This window comes from Camelus dromedarius, chromosome 9 (assembly GCF_036321535.1).
Source record: "Camelus dromedarius isolate mCamDro1 chromosome 9, mCamDro1.pat, whole genome shotgun sequence".
Classification (NCBI taxonomy): Eukaryota; Metazoa; Chordata; class Mammalia; order Artiodactyla; family Camelidae; genus Camelus; species Camelus dromedarius.
Genome location: NC_087444.1, coordinates 64,417,798 through 64,431,250, shown reverse-complemented (window position 1 = coordinate 64,431,250; position 13,453 = coordinate 64,417,798). Strand labels below are relative to the sequence as shown.

General features: G+C 38.3%; 2 protein-coding genes across 6 annotated transcripts in view; one reads left to right on the top strand and one right to left on the bottom strand.

Annotated features, from left to right (window-relative positions):
• Positions 1–13,453, top strand: part of LOC105096732 (major allergen I polypeptide chain 1) — an 83,711-nt gene that overhangs the window by 6,647 nt on the left and 63,611 nt on the right. For 2 of the 5 annotated variants that reach the window (XR_010382341.1, XR_010382338.1), the window contains exon 1: positions 12,614–13,339. The exons of 1 other annotated variant lie outside the window; for it this stretch is intronic. The gene's annotated coding sequence lies outside the window, so the exon portion shown is untranslated. Of the gene's footprint in view, positions 1–12,613; positions 13,340–13,453 lie in introns of those variants that run through there. 2 more of the 5 variants (XR_010382339.1, XR_010382340.1) reach the window with 2 other exon arrangements.
• LOC105096730 (zinc finger protein 181) overlaps positions 1–13,453 on the bottom strand; it is a 79,267-nt gene that overhangs the window by 15,489 nt on the left and 50,325 nt on the right. The window lies entirely within an intron of this gene.

Genomic DNA, 13,453 nt, shown 5'->3' with positions numbered 1-13,453 from the left:
AGTCATTTGGACAAGTGTAAGGTGATATCTCATTGTCATTTTGATTTGCATTTCCCTGGTGATTAGCAATGTTGAGCATCTTTTCATGTGCCTGTTGGTCAACTGAACATCTTGTTTGGAAAAATGTTTAATTAGCTTCTCTGCCCATTTTTTAATTGAGTTGTTTATTTTGTTGTTGAGTTGTATGATTTACTTATATATTTTATATTAACCTCTTACTGATATATCATTCATAAATATCTTCTCCCATTTGGTATGTTGTCTTTTAGTTTTATTGGTAGTTTCTTTTGCTGTGAAGAAGCTTTTTAGTTTGATGTAGTCCCACTTGTTTATTTTTGCTTTTGTTTCCCTTGCCTGAGGAGACATATCTAGAAAGGTATTGCTAAGATCAGTGTCAGAGAGTGTACTGCCTGTGTTTTCTTCTAGGAGTTTTATAGTTTCAGGTGTTACATTCAAGTCTTTAATCTATTCTGAGTTAACTTTTGTGTATGGTGCGAGACAGTAGTCTAGTTCCATTTTTTTGCATGTGGCTGTCCAGTTTTCCCAATATCACTTACTAAAGAGACTTTCCTTTCTCCATTGTGTGTTCTTTGCTCTTTGTCATAAATTAATTGTCCATATATGTGTGGGTTTATTTCTGGGCTCTCAGTTCTGTCCCATTGATCTATGTTATGTTTCTGTTCTTCTGCCACTACCATGCTGTTTTGATTACTATTGGTTTGTAATATAGTTTGAAATCAAGGTGTGTAATACCTTGAGCTTTGTTCTTTTCTCAGTATTGCTTTGGCTATTGGGGGCCTTTTGTGGGTCCATAAAAATTTTAGAATTTTTTTGTTATATTTCTGTAAAAAAGTCCTTGGGGTTTTGATGGAAATTGCATTGAGTCTGTAGATTGCTTCAAGTAATAAGGACATTCTGACAATGTTAATTCTTCCAATCCATGAGCATAGACTATCTTTCCATTTACTTGTGCCTTCTACACATATTTGTGATTTTTTTTTCAGTTTTATTCTTGTAATTGATTTCTAGTTTCCTTACATTGTGATTGGAAAGGATACTTGATACGATTTCAATCTTCAATTTATTGAGACTGCTTTTGTGTCCCAACACTGATCTATTCTTGAGAATGTTTCATCTGCACTTGAGAAGAATGTGTATTCTGCTGCATTTGGATGGAATGTTCTGTAAAAATCGATCAGATCCATCTGGTCTAATGTTACATTTAAGGCTACTGATCTCTTGACTTTCTGTCTGGATGATGTATCCACTGATGTATGTTGAGGGGGTGGTTAAAGTCCCCTACTATTATTGTGTTGCTGTCAGTTTCTTTCTTTAGCTCTGTTAATAATTGTTTTATATATTTTTGTGCTCCTGTGTTAGGTGTATATATATTTATCACTGTTCTGTTTTTTTTTAAGTGGCAAAAGGGTTTTTTTAAGTGGCAAAAGGGTTTGAGGATTTTATTTTTTCCAGTTTTATCGAGATAAAGTTGACATACCGCACTCTATAAGTTTAAGGTGTACAACATAATGATTTGACTTATAAACATAATGAAATGATTACCCTAACAGGTTTGGTGAACATGCATCATCTCATATTGATGTAACATTAAAGAAATAGAAAATAAAATATTTTTTCCTTTGATGAGCACTCTTAGGATTTATTCTCTTAAACTTTCAGGTACAATGTACAGCAGTGTTAATTATCTTTATCATGTTGTATATTACATCCTTAGTAATTGTTAATCTTATAACTGGAAGTTTGTACTTTTTTACTATCTTCATCTAATGCCCCCTCCACCAGCCTCTGGTAGGCACAAATATGATCTCTTTTTCTATGAGTTTGTTTTTGAAGTTTAATTGACCTGTAAAACTATGTTAGTTCCTGGTATTCAGCATAGTGATTTGATATTTCTATATATTTCAAAATTATCACCATGATAACACTAGTTGTAATCTGTCACCATACAAAGATACTACATAATTATTGACTATATTCCCCACACTGTACATTTCATACCTGTGACTCACTAATTTTGTAACTGAACATTAGTTCCTTTTAATCTCACTCATCTATTTCTCTGTTCCCCCCAGCCTTCTCCACACTGGCAACCACCTGTTTCTTTTCTGTATCTCTGACTCTATTTCATTATGTTTGTTCATTTGTTTTGTTTTTTAAGATTCTACATATAGCTGAAATCATGTAATATCTGTCTTTCTCTATTTGACTTATGTCACTTAGCATAATATACTCTAGGTCCATCCATGTTGTCACAAGTGAGAAGATTTAATTCATTTTTATGGATGAGTAATATTCCATTGTATATATACATATGTATATATGTATATATGCATACACTACATCTCCTTCATCCATTCATCTATTGATGGGCACTTGGGTTGCTTCTGTATCTTGGCTCTTGTAAATAAGGCTGCAATGAATATAGGGATTCATATATCTTTTCCAATTTGTGTTTTCATTTTTCAGATAAATATCCAGAAGTGGAATTCCTGGATCATTTGGTAGTTTTACTTTTAATTTCTTGTGAATCTCCATACTGTTTTCTATATTGACTGCACCAATTTACATTCCTAGCAACAGTGCATGAAGATTCCCTTTTCTCCACATCCTTGCCAACACTTGTTATTTCTTGTCTTTTTGATAATAGCCATTCTGACAGGTATGAGGTGATATCTCATTGTGGTTTTAATTTACATTTCCCTGATGATTGGTGATGTTGAGCATTTCATAATGTGCCTGTTGTCCATCTGTATGTCTTCTTTGGAAAAATGCCTGATCAGCTCCTCTGCCTGTTTTCTGAGTTTTGTTTGTTTGTTTGTTTTTGAGTTATATGAATTCCTATATGTTTTAGGTATTAACCTCTCTTCAGAAATATCACTTGCAAATGTCCTCTCCCATTCACTAGATCGCCTTTTAGTTTTATTGCTGGTTGCCTTTACTGTGCAAAAGCTTTTGAATTTTATATAGTCCAATTTGTTTATTTTTGCTTTTGTTTCCCTTGCCTGAGGAAACATATCCAAAAAATTTTTTTACTAAGACTAAAATCAAAAAGCATACTGCCTGTGTTTTCTTGTGAAAGTTTATGGTTTCAGATCTTACATTCGAGTCTTTAATCAATTTTAAATTTATTTTTAAATAGTGTGATAAATTAGTCCAGTTTGATTCTTTTGCATGTATATGTCTAGTTTTCCTAACACCGCTTATTGAAGAGGTTGTCTCTTTCCCATTGTATACTCTTGCCTCCTTTGTCACTCATTAGTTGTCCATATAAGTGTAAGTTTATTTCTGGGATCTCTTTTCTGTTTCATTGCCCTCTGTGTCTGTTTTTGTGCCAGTATCATACTGTTTAGACTACTGTAGCTTCATAGTGTAGTTTGAAATCAGGAAGCTTGACACCTCCAGCTTTGTCCTTGTTTCTTAAGATTGTTTTGGCTATTTGAAGTCTTTTGTGTTTCCATACAATTTTAGAATATTTTGTTCTAGTTCTGTGAAAATACCATTGGTATTTTGAAAGGGATTGCATTCTATCTGTATATTACCTTGATTGTATGGTCATTTAAACAATATTCATTCTTCTAATCCATAAGCATGGTATATCTTTATACATGCATTGGCAATTTAAATTTCTTTTGTCAGTGTCTCATTGTTTTCTGAGTACTGGTCTTTTTCCTCCTTAGTTAGATTTATTATGAGGTATTTTATTCTTTTTGATGCGATTGTGAATGGTATTGTTGTCTTCATTTCTCCTTCTGATAGTTCATTGTTAGTGTATAGAAATGCAATCGTTTTCTGTATATTAAGTTTGCATACTGAAACGTCACTGAAACTTCATTGAGGAGTTCTAGTAGTTTTTTGGTGGCATCTTTAGGATTTTTTATGTATAGTATTGTGTCATCTGCAAGCAGTGACAGTTTTACTTCTTCCTTTCCAATTTGAATTTCTTTTATTTCTTTTTCTTGTCTGATTACCATGGCTAGAACTTCCCATTGTATGATGAATAAAAGTGACCAGAGTGGGCATTCTTGTCTTGTCCTGCTCTTACAGGAAATGTTTTCAGCTTTTCACCACTGAGTATGGTGTTAACTGTGGGCTTGTCATATATGGGCCTTATTATTTTAAGGTATGTTTCCTATATACCAGTTTTTGGAGCTTTTTTTTTTTATCATAAATTGATGTTTTATCATAATAGCTTTTCCTACATCTAATGGAATTGTCATATGGTTTTATTCAATTTATTAATGTGGTGTATCATATTGATTGATTTGTAGATTTTGAACCATCCTTGCATCCCTGGGATAAATCTGAGTTAATCATGGTGAATGATCCTTTAATGTACTGTTGGATTCGATTTGCTAATATTTTGTTAAGGGTTTTTATATCTCTGTTCATCAGTGATGTTGGCCTGTAATTTTCTCTTTTTTTTGTCATATCTTTGTCTGGTTTTGGTATCAGAGTGATGCTGGCCTTGTAGAATGAGTTCAGAAATGTTCTTCTCTCTGCAATGCTTTGGAATATTTTGAGAATTATAGGTGTTAACTGCTCTCTAAATGTTTAGTAGAATTCACCTGTGAAGCCATGTGGACCTGGACTTTTGTCTATTGGGATTTGTTTTAGTACTGATTCAATCTCATTGCTGGTAAATTGGTTCATTCTTATTTTCTATTTCTTCCTGATTCAGTCTTCAGAGATTGTAGATTTCTAGGAATTTGTCCATTTCTTTTAGGTTGTCCATTTTATTGGCGTATCACTGTAGTATCTAAATGTATAAACGTAGTAATCTCTTATGAGCCCTTGGATTACTGTGGTGTCATTTGTAACTTCTCCTTTTTCACTTCTGATTTTGTTTATTTGTTCCCTCTTTCATTTTTTCTTGATGAGACTGGCTAAAGGTTTATCAATTTTGTTATCTTTTCAAAGAATAAGCTCTTAGTTTCAATGATTTGTTCTATCAAGGTATTGATTGACTGATTGATTGATTGATTGAATCTATTGAGGATTTTTTGACCATCTATTTTATTTATTTCTGTTCTGAGCATTATGATTTCTTTCCTTCTACTGACTGTGTTTTCTTTGTTCTTATTTTTCTAGTTCCATTAAGGGTAAGGTTAGGTTGTCTATTTGAGATTTTTCTTCTTTCCTGAGCTAAGTTTCTATCACAGTGAATTTCCCTCTTAGAATTCCTTTTGTTGTGTCCCATAGATTTTAGATTTTTGTGTCTTCATTTTTCTTGTCTCCAGGTATTTTTTAATTTCCTCTGATTTCTTCAGTAACCCATTGGGTGCTTATTAGCATATTTTTAAACCTCCACATGTTTTTGCTTTTGCTTTGTTTTGTTTTGTTTTGTTTTGTTTTCTTGTAGTTGATTTCTAGTACTATACTATCATGGTTGGAAAAGATACTTGATATCATTTCAAGTTTCTTAAACTTATCAAGGCTTGTTTTGTGCCATAGCATGTGATCTACCCTGGAGAAGGTTCCATGAGCATTTGAAAGAAATGTGTATTCTTCTGCTTTTAGAATGTTCTCTATACATTATTAAGTTCATCTTATCTAAGATTTCATTTAAGGCCAGTGTTTCTTTATTGATTTTTCTGTCTGGATGACCTGTCCATTGATGCAAGTGGATTGTTAAAGTCCCCTAATTTTATTATGCTACTGTTGATTTCTCCCTTTATGTATCTTAATGTTTTCTTTATGTACTTAGATTCTCCAAAGTTCAGTGCTTTGTATTTACAAGTGTTACATCTTCTTGGATTGATCCCTTGATCATTATGTAATGTCCTTTTTGTCTTTGTACAGTCTTTATTTTAAAATCTATTTTGTCTGATATAAGTATTGCTACCTTGGCTTTCTTTTAATTTCTATTTGCATGGAATACCTTTTTCTATCCCCTCAGTTTCAGTATGTGTGTGTGCCTTAGATCTGAAAGCGAGTCTCTTGTAGACAGCTTATATATAGATACTGGTTTTGTATCCATGCAGCCACTTTGTGTCTTTTGATTGGAGAATTAGTCCATTTACATTTAAAATAATTATTGATAGGTATGTACTCATTACCATTTTATTGTTTTGGGGTTGTTTTTGTAGTTCTTTTCTGTTTCTTTCTTTTTTTGTTCTATACCCTTGTGCTTTGATGACTACCTTTAGTGTTATGTTTGTATTACTTTCTTTTTTCTGTGTGTGTGTCTATTAACAGATCTTTGGTTTGTGATTACTGTGAGGTTTATATATAGTGATCTAGATCTGGAGCTAGATCCATGATTATTTTAAGTTGCTGTTCTCTTGAATTCAAATGCATTTTTAACAACCCTGCATTTTTGCTGCCCCCCCCCCCAACTTTTAATGTTTTTATATTTTACATCTTTTGGGGTTTTGTATCCCTTGACTACTTATTGTGGACATAGATTATTTTACTATTTGTGTCTTTTAACCTTCCTACTAGGTTTATATATAGTGGATTTATTATCTTTACCATATATTTGCCTTTACAATGAGATTTTTCCTTTTTGTAATTTTCATGTTTCTAGTTGTGACCATTTCTTTATCACTTAAAGAAGTCCCTTTAACCTTTCTTGTAAAGCTGGTTTAGTGGTGCTGAACTCTTTCAGCTTTTGCTTCTCTGTAAAACTATTTATCTCTCCATCAAATCTGAATGAAAGCCTTGCAGGTATAGTATCCTTGTTAATAGGTTTCCCCTTTTGTCACTTTAACATTTTGTGCCACTCCCTTCTGGCCTGCAGAATTTCTGCTGAAAAATCAGCTGATAGCATTATGGGAGTTCACTTGTATGTAATTTGTTGCTTTTCCCTTGGTGCTTTTAACATTTTCTCTTTATCTTTAATTTTTGCCATTTAATTACAATGTGTCTTGGTGTGGTCCTCTTTGGGTTGATCCTGTTTGGAACTTTCTGTGTTTCCTAAGCCTGGATGTCTGTTTCCTTTCCTAGGTTAGGGGAGTTTTTAGCTATTATGTCTTCAAATATATTCTCTGCCCCTTTCTCTTTCTCTTTTCCTCTGAAACTTCTATAATGCAAATGTTAGTACAGTTGATGTTGTTCCAGAGATCTTTTAAACTATCCTCATTTCTTTTTATTCTTTTCTTTTTCGGTTCAGCTTCAGTGATTTCCACTACTCTGTCTTCCATCTCACTGATCTGTTCCTCTGTATCATTTAATCTACTGTTGATTCCTTCTAGTGTATTTTCATTACAGTTATTGTATTCCTCATCTCTGTTTGATTCTTCTTTATATTTTTTAACTCTTTCTTAAAACCAAACTTCTCACTCTCTTTATCCAATCTTCTCCAAGTTCTTTAAACATGTTTATGATCATTACCTTGAACTCTCTATTGGGTAGATTGTCTATCTCCATTTCACTTAGTTCTTCTAGGGTTTTACTTTGTTCCTTTGTTTTGAACATATTCTGTCACCTCATTTTTGCCTAATTTGCTATTTTTATTTCTATTTATGTGGTAGATTGGTTACATTTCCGAACCTTGGATAAGTAGCATTTTGTAGGAGGTGCCCTGTGCTTCCCAGCAGTGCAATCTCCTCCGATCACCAAAGCTATATGCTCTATGGGAACTCCCTATGTGGGCTGCATGGGTCCTTCTATTTTGTTGCACTGACTACTGTGGGCAGTCTGGTGGGCACGGATGGCTTCTGGTCTGGTTAGAAACTTGTTTGTAGGTTTCTAGCCACTGATACCAGGGGCCTGGTCATGAGGCTTTTGGCCACTCAGCCCTGGGTTGGGAGGGTCCTGGGGCTAGTGTTGGCCCACTGGTTGGCAAAGCCAGGTTCTGTAGTGTGTGGTTGTGGGGCTTGAGGTCCCAGATCTAGTGTTTGCTTGATAGTGGGCAGGGCAGTTCCTTGTATGGCTGGCTTTAGGGTCTGAAGTGTCCCAAAGCTAGTTTTGGCCCAGGTGAATGGGGCTGGACCTCAGGGCAGCTGCCTGAGGGTCCCAAGGTATCTTGAAGCTGGTATTAGCTCCTAGTAGTGTGTGGGGCTGGGGCCTAGAGGGTCCCAGGGCCAGTGTCAGCTCACTTGTGGGCAGAGCTACATTCCTGGTCCTCTGATTACAGGGCCCTGGGGGAGCCTGGAACTGGATTTGCCCACTGCTGGGTGGGCTTGATCCCAGGGTGGTTGGCTGAGGGGACCAAGGTGTCCCAGAGTGAGTATTGGCCTTCTGGTGGGCAGGGCCAGGGTCCAGGGGGTCATGGGGCTGATGCCAGCCTGTTCATGGGTGGGTTGGGTTCTGACATGTCAGGCTATGGGGCTTCAGTGGTCCTGGGGCTGGTGTCTGCCCATTGCTGGGCAGGGCCTTGGTCCAGGGGATCCTGAGGCTGGTGCCTACCCAGTGGTGTGTGAGGCTAGGTCCTGGAGCTAATGCCAGCCCACTGGTGGGCAGAGCCAGGTCCTGAGGGGGAGCTCTTGCTGCAGGGCCCTGGGGTCTTTAGTTGGTGTTTTGGCCTGTGGGTAGGTGGGGTCAGGGCCCAGGGAGTCCTGGGGCTCGTGCCCAAACACTGGTGGGTGAAGCTGGTCCACTGGTGGGCTGAGCTGAGTCTCAGTGTCACTGGCTGCCAGGCCCTGGGGTTTCTGGGACTAGTGTCAGTCCACTGGTGTTGGGGCCAGGTCCTAGGTCCTCTGGATCATGTGTTTTTATTTATTCTGCCAATCTGTCTTTTGATTGGAGAGTTTAATCCATTTGCACTTAAAGTAATTACTGATATGAAGGGACTTACTTCTATCATTTTGCAGCTTGTTTTCTATATAACTTAAAACAAAGATGTAGCTATTTTATCCCTAATTTCCTGCATTTCTGTATTCTTTTGTGTTTGGTTGATTTTTTGTATTAAAACATCTAAATTATTTTATCATTTTCTGTTGTATATATTTTATAGCTGTTTCTTTGTGATTCCCATGGGATTACACTTAACATACTAAAATTATTACATTCTAATTTGAATTTTCCAGCTTAACCAATAACATGCAAAAACTCTGCTCCTATACACAACTCTATCCCCACCCCTTTTGGTTGTTACATCTTTACATACCATGTGACTAAAAATACATGCTAATAATTATGTTACATGCATCAGTATCTTAAAATATGTAGAATACAAAATGCAGTTACAAACGAAAGTTACAATAGTACTAGTTTTAGACTAATAATTTTAAAAAATAATGTAGAAACAAAAAAATAGAGTTACAAACTGTTGTTACAATAATACTAGATTTTATAATTGCCCATGTATTTACCTTTGTTGAGATCTTTTTCTTCATATGGCTTCAGGTTACTGCCTAGTGTCCTTTTATTTCACCCTGCAAGACTCCTTTGGACATTTCTCACAGGGCAGGTCTAGTGGTAACAAACTCCCATAGTTTTTGTTTGTGTAGAAATGTTCTCATTTCTTCCTCACTTTTGAAGGAAAGCTTTGCCGTTAGCAGATTCTTGGTCAATGATGTTTTCCTTTGGGCACTTTAATGTATCAGCTCACTGCCTTCTGGCCTCCAAAGTTTCTAGTAAGAAACAAGCTTATGTTATTACTGTTGGTCCCTTGTATAAGTTGCTACTCTCTTGCTGCTTTCAAAATTCTCTCTTTTGTCTTTGTCTTTCAAAATTTTTATTATAATGTGTAGTGTAGTGGGTCTCTTTGAGGTCATCTTACTTGGAGTTCATTGAGCTTCTGGGATATTTATAGTCATGTCTTTCATTAAATTTGTGAAGATTTTACTCTTTCTTCAAATATTCCCTCTACCTTTTCTCACTCTCCTCCTCTGTGATTGCCACAGTCTGTCTTCTTCACGGTATCTGACAGTTCCCTCTGGCTGACTTTTTGTTGTTTTATTGTTGAACAGTGGGCATTTAAATCTAATAATCTGGTAATTCTGGAAATCAGAGTGGGAGGGGCTCACAACAAGGAGGGGAGGTTTAACAACAATGGCCATGCTCCTCAGATGACTGCATGTCTCTAATCAGGAACAGAAATCAAAGAACAGATCCCTGATGTTTGAGGACAGAGTTGTTTGTGCCCTAGCTCCCACAAGCTATGCACAGCCTGCTCCAAGAACACACGTACACTTGTCGGTCACAGGGTGGAGGCTTGGTACTTGCTACTATGCAAAGGGCTGAAATTGACTAACATTAATCACAATTGACTGTCCAAGCCTTTCTATGGAATTTGCAAGCCTTCAGTGGACTACAGAGTTCCAAAATAGTTATATCAGAATGAGTCTGCTGAAATTATTGTTTAGGTAGTGAGAGAGAATCCTGGTGCTTCCTACTCTATGTAACCATACATAGGCGATTCTTAATAGCAGCATCATTAATTCATACTTTCTACCTGAAAAATTATTCCCCTTCACTCCTTCACTCAATGTTCGTTCCACTACCTTCTTGGCACCCTCACCTTCTCTCCTTTATGTCTACTATATATCCATTTTGTCTACCATATTTTATAAACTACTTAATGTAGTAATTTTTTTTTCATTTTTCTTGCCTATCTTTCTGAAATAGAATGTACCACGAAGGCAGGTGTCTTTGTGTCTCTTTTTTTGTCTCCCATACACTGATGAAAGTGCCCCCCCAAAATCCATTGTTTGCTCACTGATTATTTGTCAGAGCAGTGAATAAACATGACAACCCACCCCTCTTTCCTGTTCATTTTCACCATTCTGGGAAATCTTTCTAAATATCCTCTCTACCACTTTCTTCTAGTGGATCTTGCCTCAGTGTTTCAAGAATTAAAATAAGAAATACATTTTGAAGAGAAATCCTCAGATATGGTAAAATTTCCAGCAGAGCACATGCTATTACTTCTCATACTCTTACTTCTTAGACTTCAGTTTCTTCTGCTCAAAGTTCCTTAAAATGTTAATTTTTTTCACTTGTCACAGTATGCTTTCCCAGGGGTATTTCTACCACTATCTTTGAAACTGTGTACAAGCCCCTATGTCTCTGTCCTTTGAAGGAAAGGGCTTTTGCTTTAGTCTCCCAGGCTTCCCCTGAGTCTCAAAAGGCTGGCTTGAGAGTTAATGATTAGGAAATGTGAAGATGTAGAAACAAAGAATACTTGTAGGGCTGGGAAGCTGGTAACAATTTAGACTATAAACTAGCCACAAAGCAGAGTCACCAAACACCCAGTTCCTTGAAAGATATAGACGAAGATTTGACACATATTCCTAAGCTGTTTTTACAGGATAGTAGACCCCACTAGATGAAAACTACTGACTGCAAGCATGCAGATCCCAGACTGGTTGAAACCAGAAAATCGGTGATGTTCGAAACTACCTTGATGCCAAGCAATCCAAGAATTGTGCAAGAGCTGATCATGTGCCCTGCAGCCACCTCCCTCACACTGCCTTTAAAAACCCCTCTCTGAAAGCCACTGGGGAGTGCAGGTCTTTGAGCATGAGCTGCCCATTCTCCTTGCTTGACACCCTGCAATAAATGCTATACTTTTCTTCACCACAACCCAGTGTTAGCAGATTGACTTTACTGCAGGAGGGCCAGTAGACCCAAGTTTGGCTCAGTAATATCTTTGAATAAATACTTAGTCACTATTAATAAATTCAGAAATTAAAATAATTTACAAGTGTATTTCAGCAATATTCTCACTCTCCATGCACATACTACTGTTTATGCAAATACAGGTGAAGTGATAATCACTTCCTAATAAGGCGTTGAGACCCTAAAGTCACAAATACTTGTTTCAGGTTTCAGAGGCCCCTTTGGTACACTTGCAGGGGTTGTGACAGCTTCTTTCCTGGAAGGAAATGATATTTTGTAAGTAGCTTTCCTTTCAAGATATTTTCCAGATTCCTAAAAGAAATTGAATATGTTTTAGGATATGGATTAAGAAAGAGGACCTGGGTAAAATAATGTTGCTGGCAAGGTTGGACACATCACTGGTAACACCAACAGGACAGACGTTTTCTGAGGCAACCAGAGGCAGAGCACTATCCATGTTCACTGGCTTCAGGGCCACTGAAAAACTCCCCTCCCCTTCATCTTTCTATCCCTGCTGGAGTCTTTTCTCTCTTATCTCTAATAAAACATACTGAAATTTACAAAACTGCCAAATAAAAATTGTCACTTGCCATCTGCCTCTGCAAGGATTAGTCACTAGCCACTGCAGCCATGCTGCAGCCACTGCATTCCTTCAACACACACTGAAAGGAGTTCAGGGGAGAGATCAGGAATGGGGCACTCTGTGCTCTGGGGAAAACTGGCAGAACAGGCCTTCAGATAGAAAGTTTTAGGAGAAGACTTTATGAGCCCACATTCTTGCATCTTCTCATATCTAGAAAAGCACTATAATCACTTACAGAGACATCTGTTCCTCATGACTAGCAGCAACCTCCAGGTGACGAGCAGCAAGCTTCTGCAAAAATGTGCTTCAGTGTATGTATTCCTCTTCACCAAAAGCGCATACATACTGACCTGACCCCACTGCCCCGACCTCACCTCTTTGGACCAGTTCCTCTGAGCTATCTGAGACTCTGCCTTCTGGGCTATGTCATAGCCCTCACGTTGTCCCAAGTAAAACTTAACTCACAACTCTCACGTTTTGCTTCCCTGCCAGCACCACCCCCACCCCCACCCCCACCGCCCCAGTGGACAAAACGAACTCTAAAGCTTCAATCTCTGTGTATTTGAGGAGTAGCTAGATATCATATATTTCCTCTCAGGTACAAAGACATCCTTTGTGTCTAAAACATAGTACAGTATGGTGTGTGCATTAGGTTTGTAACCTTTGGGAGCATCTGAAATCCTGCCTCTTAAAAGTTATCCGGGATGGGTGGCAGATAAACCTAGCTGCTTCTCCTTTAAGATGAGGGGTCCCCACCCCCTTCCTAGACCCCCACCCCCTTCCTAAGAACTTCCGGTCACCTTTTCCCAGCGCCCCACGTGGGGTCGCGGGGCCCGCTTTCAGGAGATTGGCCCGGCTTGGCCGCGTGCAGGAGAAAAACTACATTACCCAGAATTCTGTGCCGAGAGAGAAGCGGTGAGAATTGGCCCAATGCGACCATAAAGGGCCGTTTCCTGCGTGGTTGGCCGGGTCTTCCGGGGCGTCCCGAACTGGTTCGTTCTTTTCAAACTGGTGGTTTGGTGCATAGGGGCTTTCCAGCAAGCTACCTTTCAAAACTTTTCAGGGAAACACTGTAAGGAGACAGAAGCCACCTCTGCGCCCTGCAGGACCTTGGGGAGGCGGGGAAGGTTCACGGGAGCGCACGGGACCGTCTCTGTCGCCGCCTCTCTTGGCTCGGCTCCGCACAGGGAATTCGAGAACACGGCCCTGGCCCTTATGGAACCGACGCTGGTAAGTGGAGGGTGCCCCAGATCCTACCCACTTGGACCACTACCTTCATTGTCTGGGTCCCCGATGTAGGAGACGGTGGTATCCGGGGAGTCTTCACTTTGCCCTCGCTGCCGT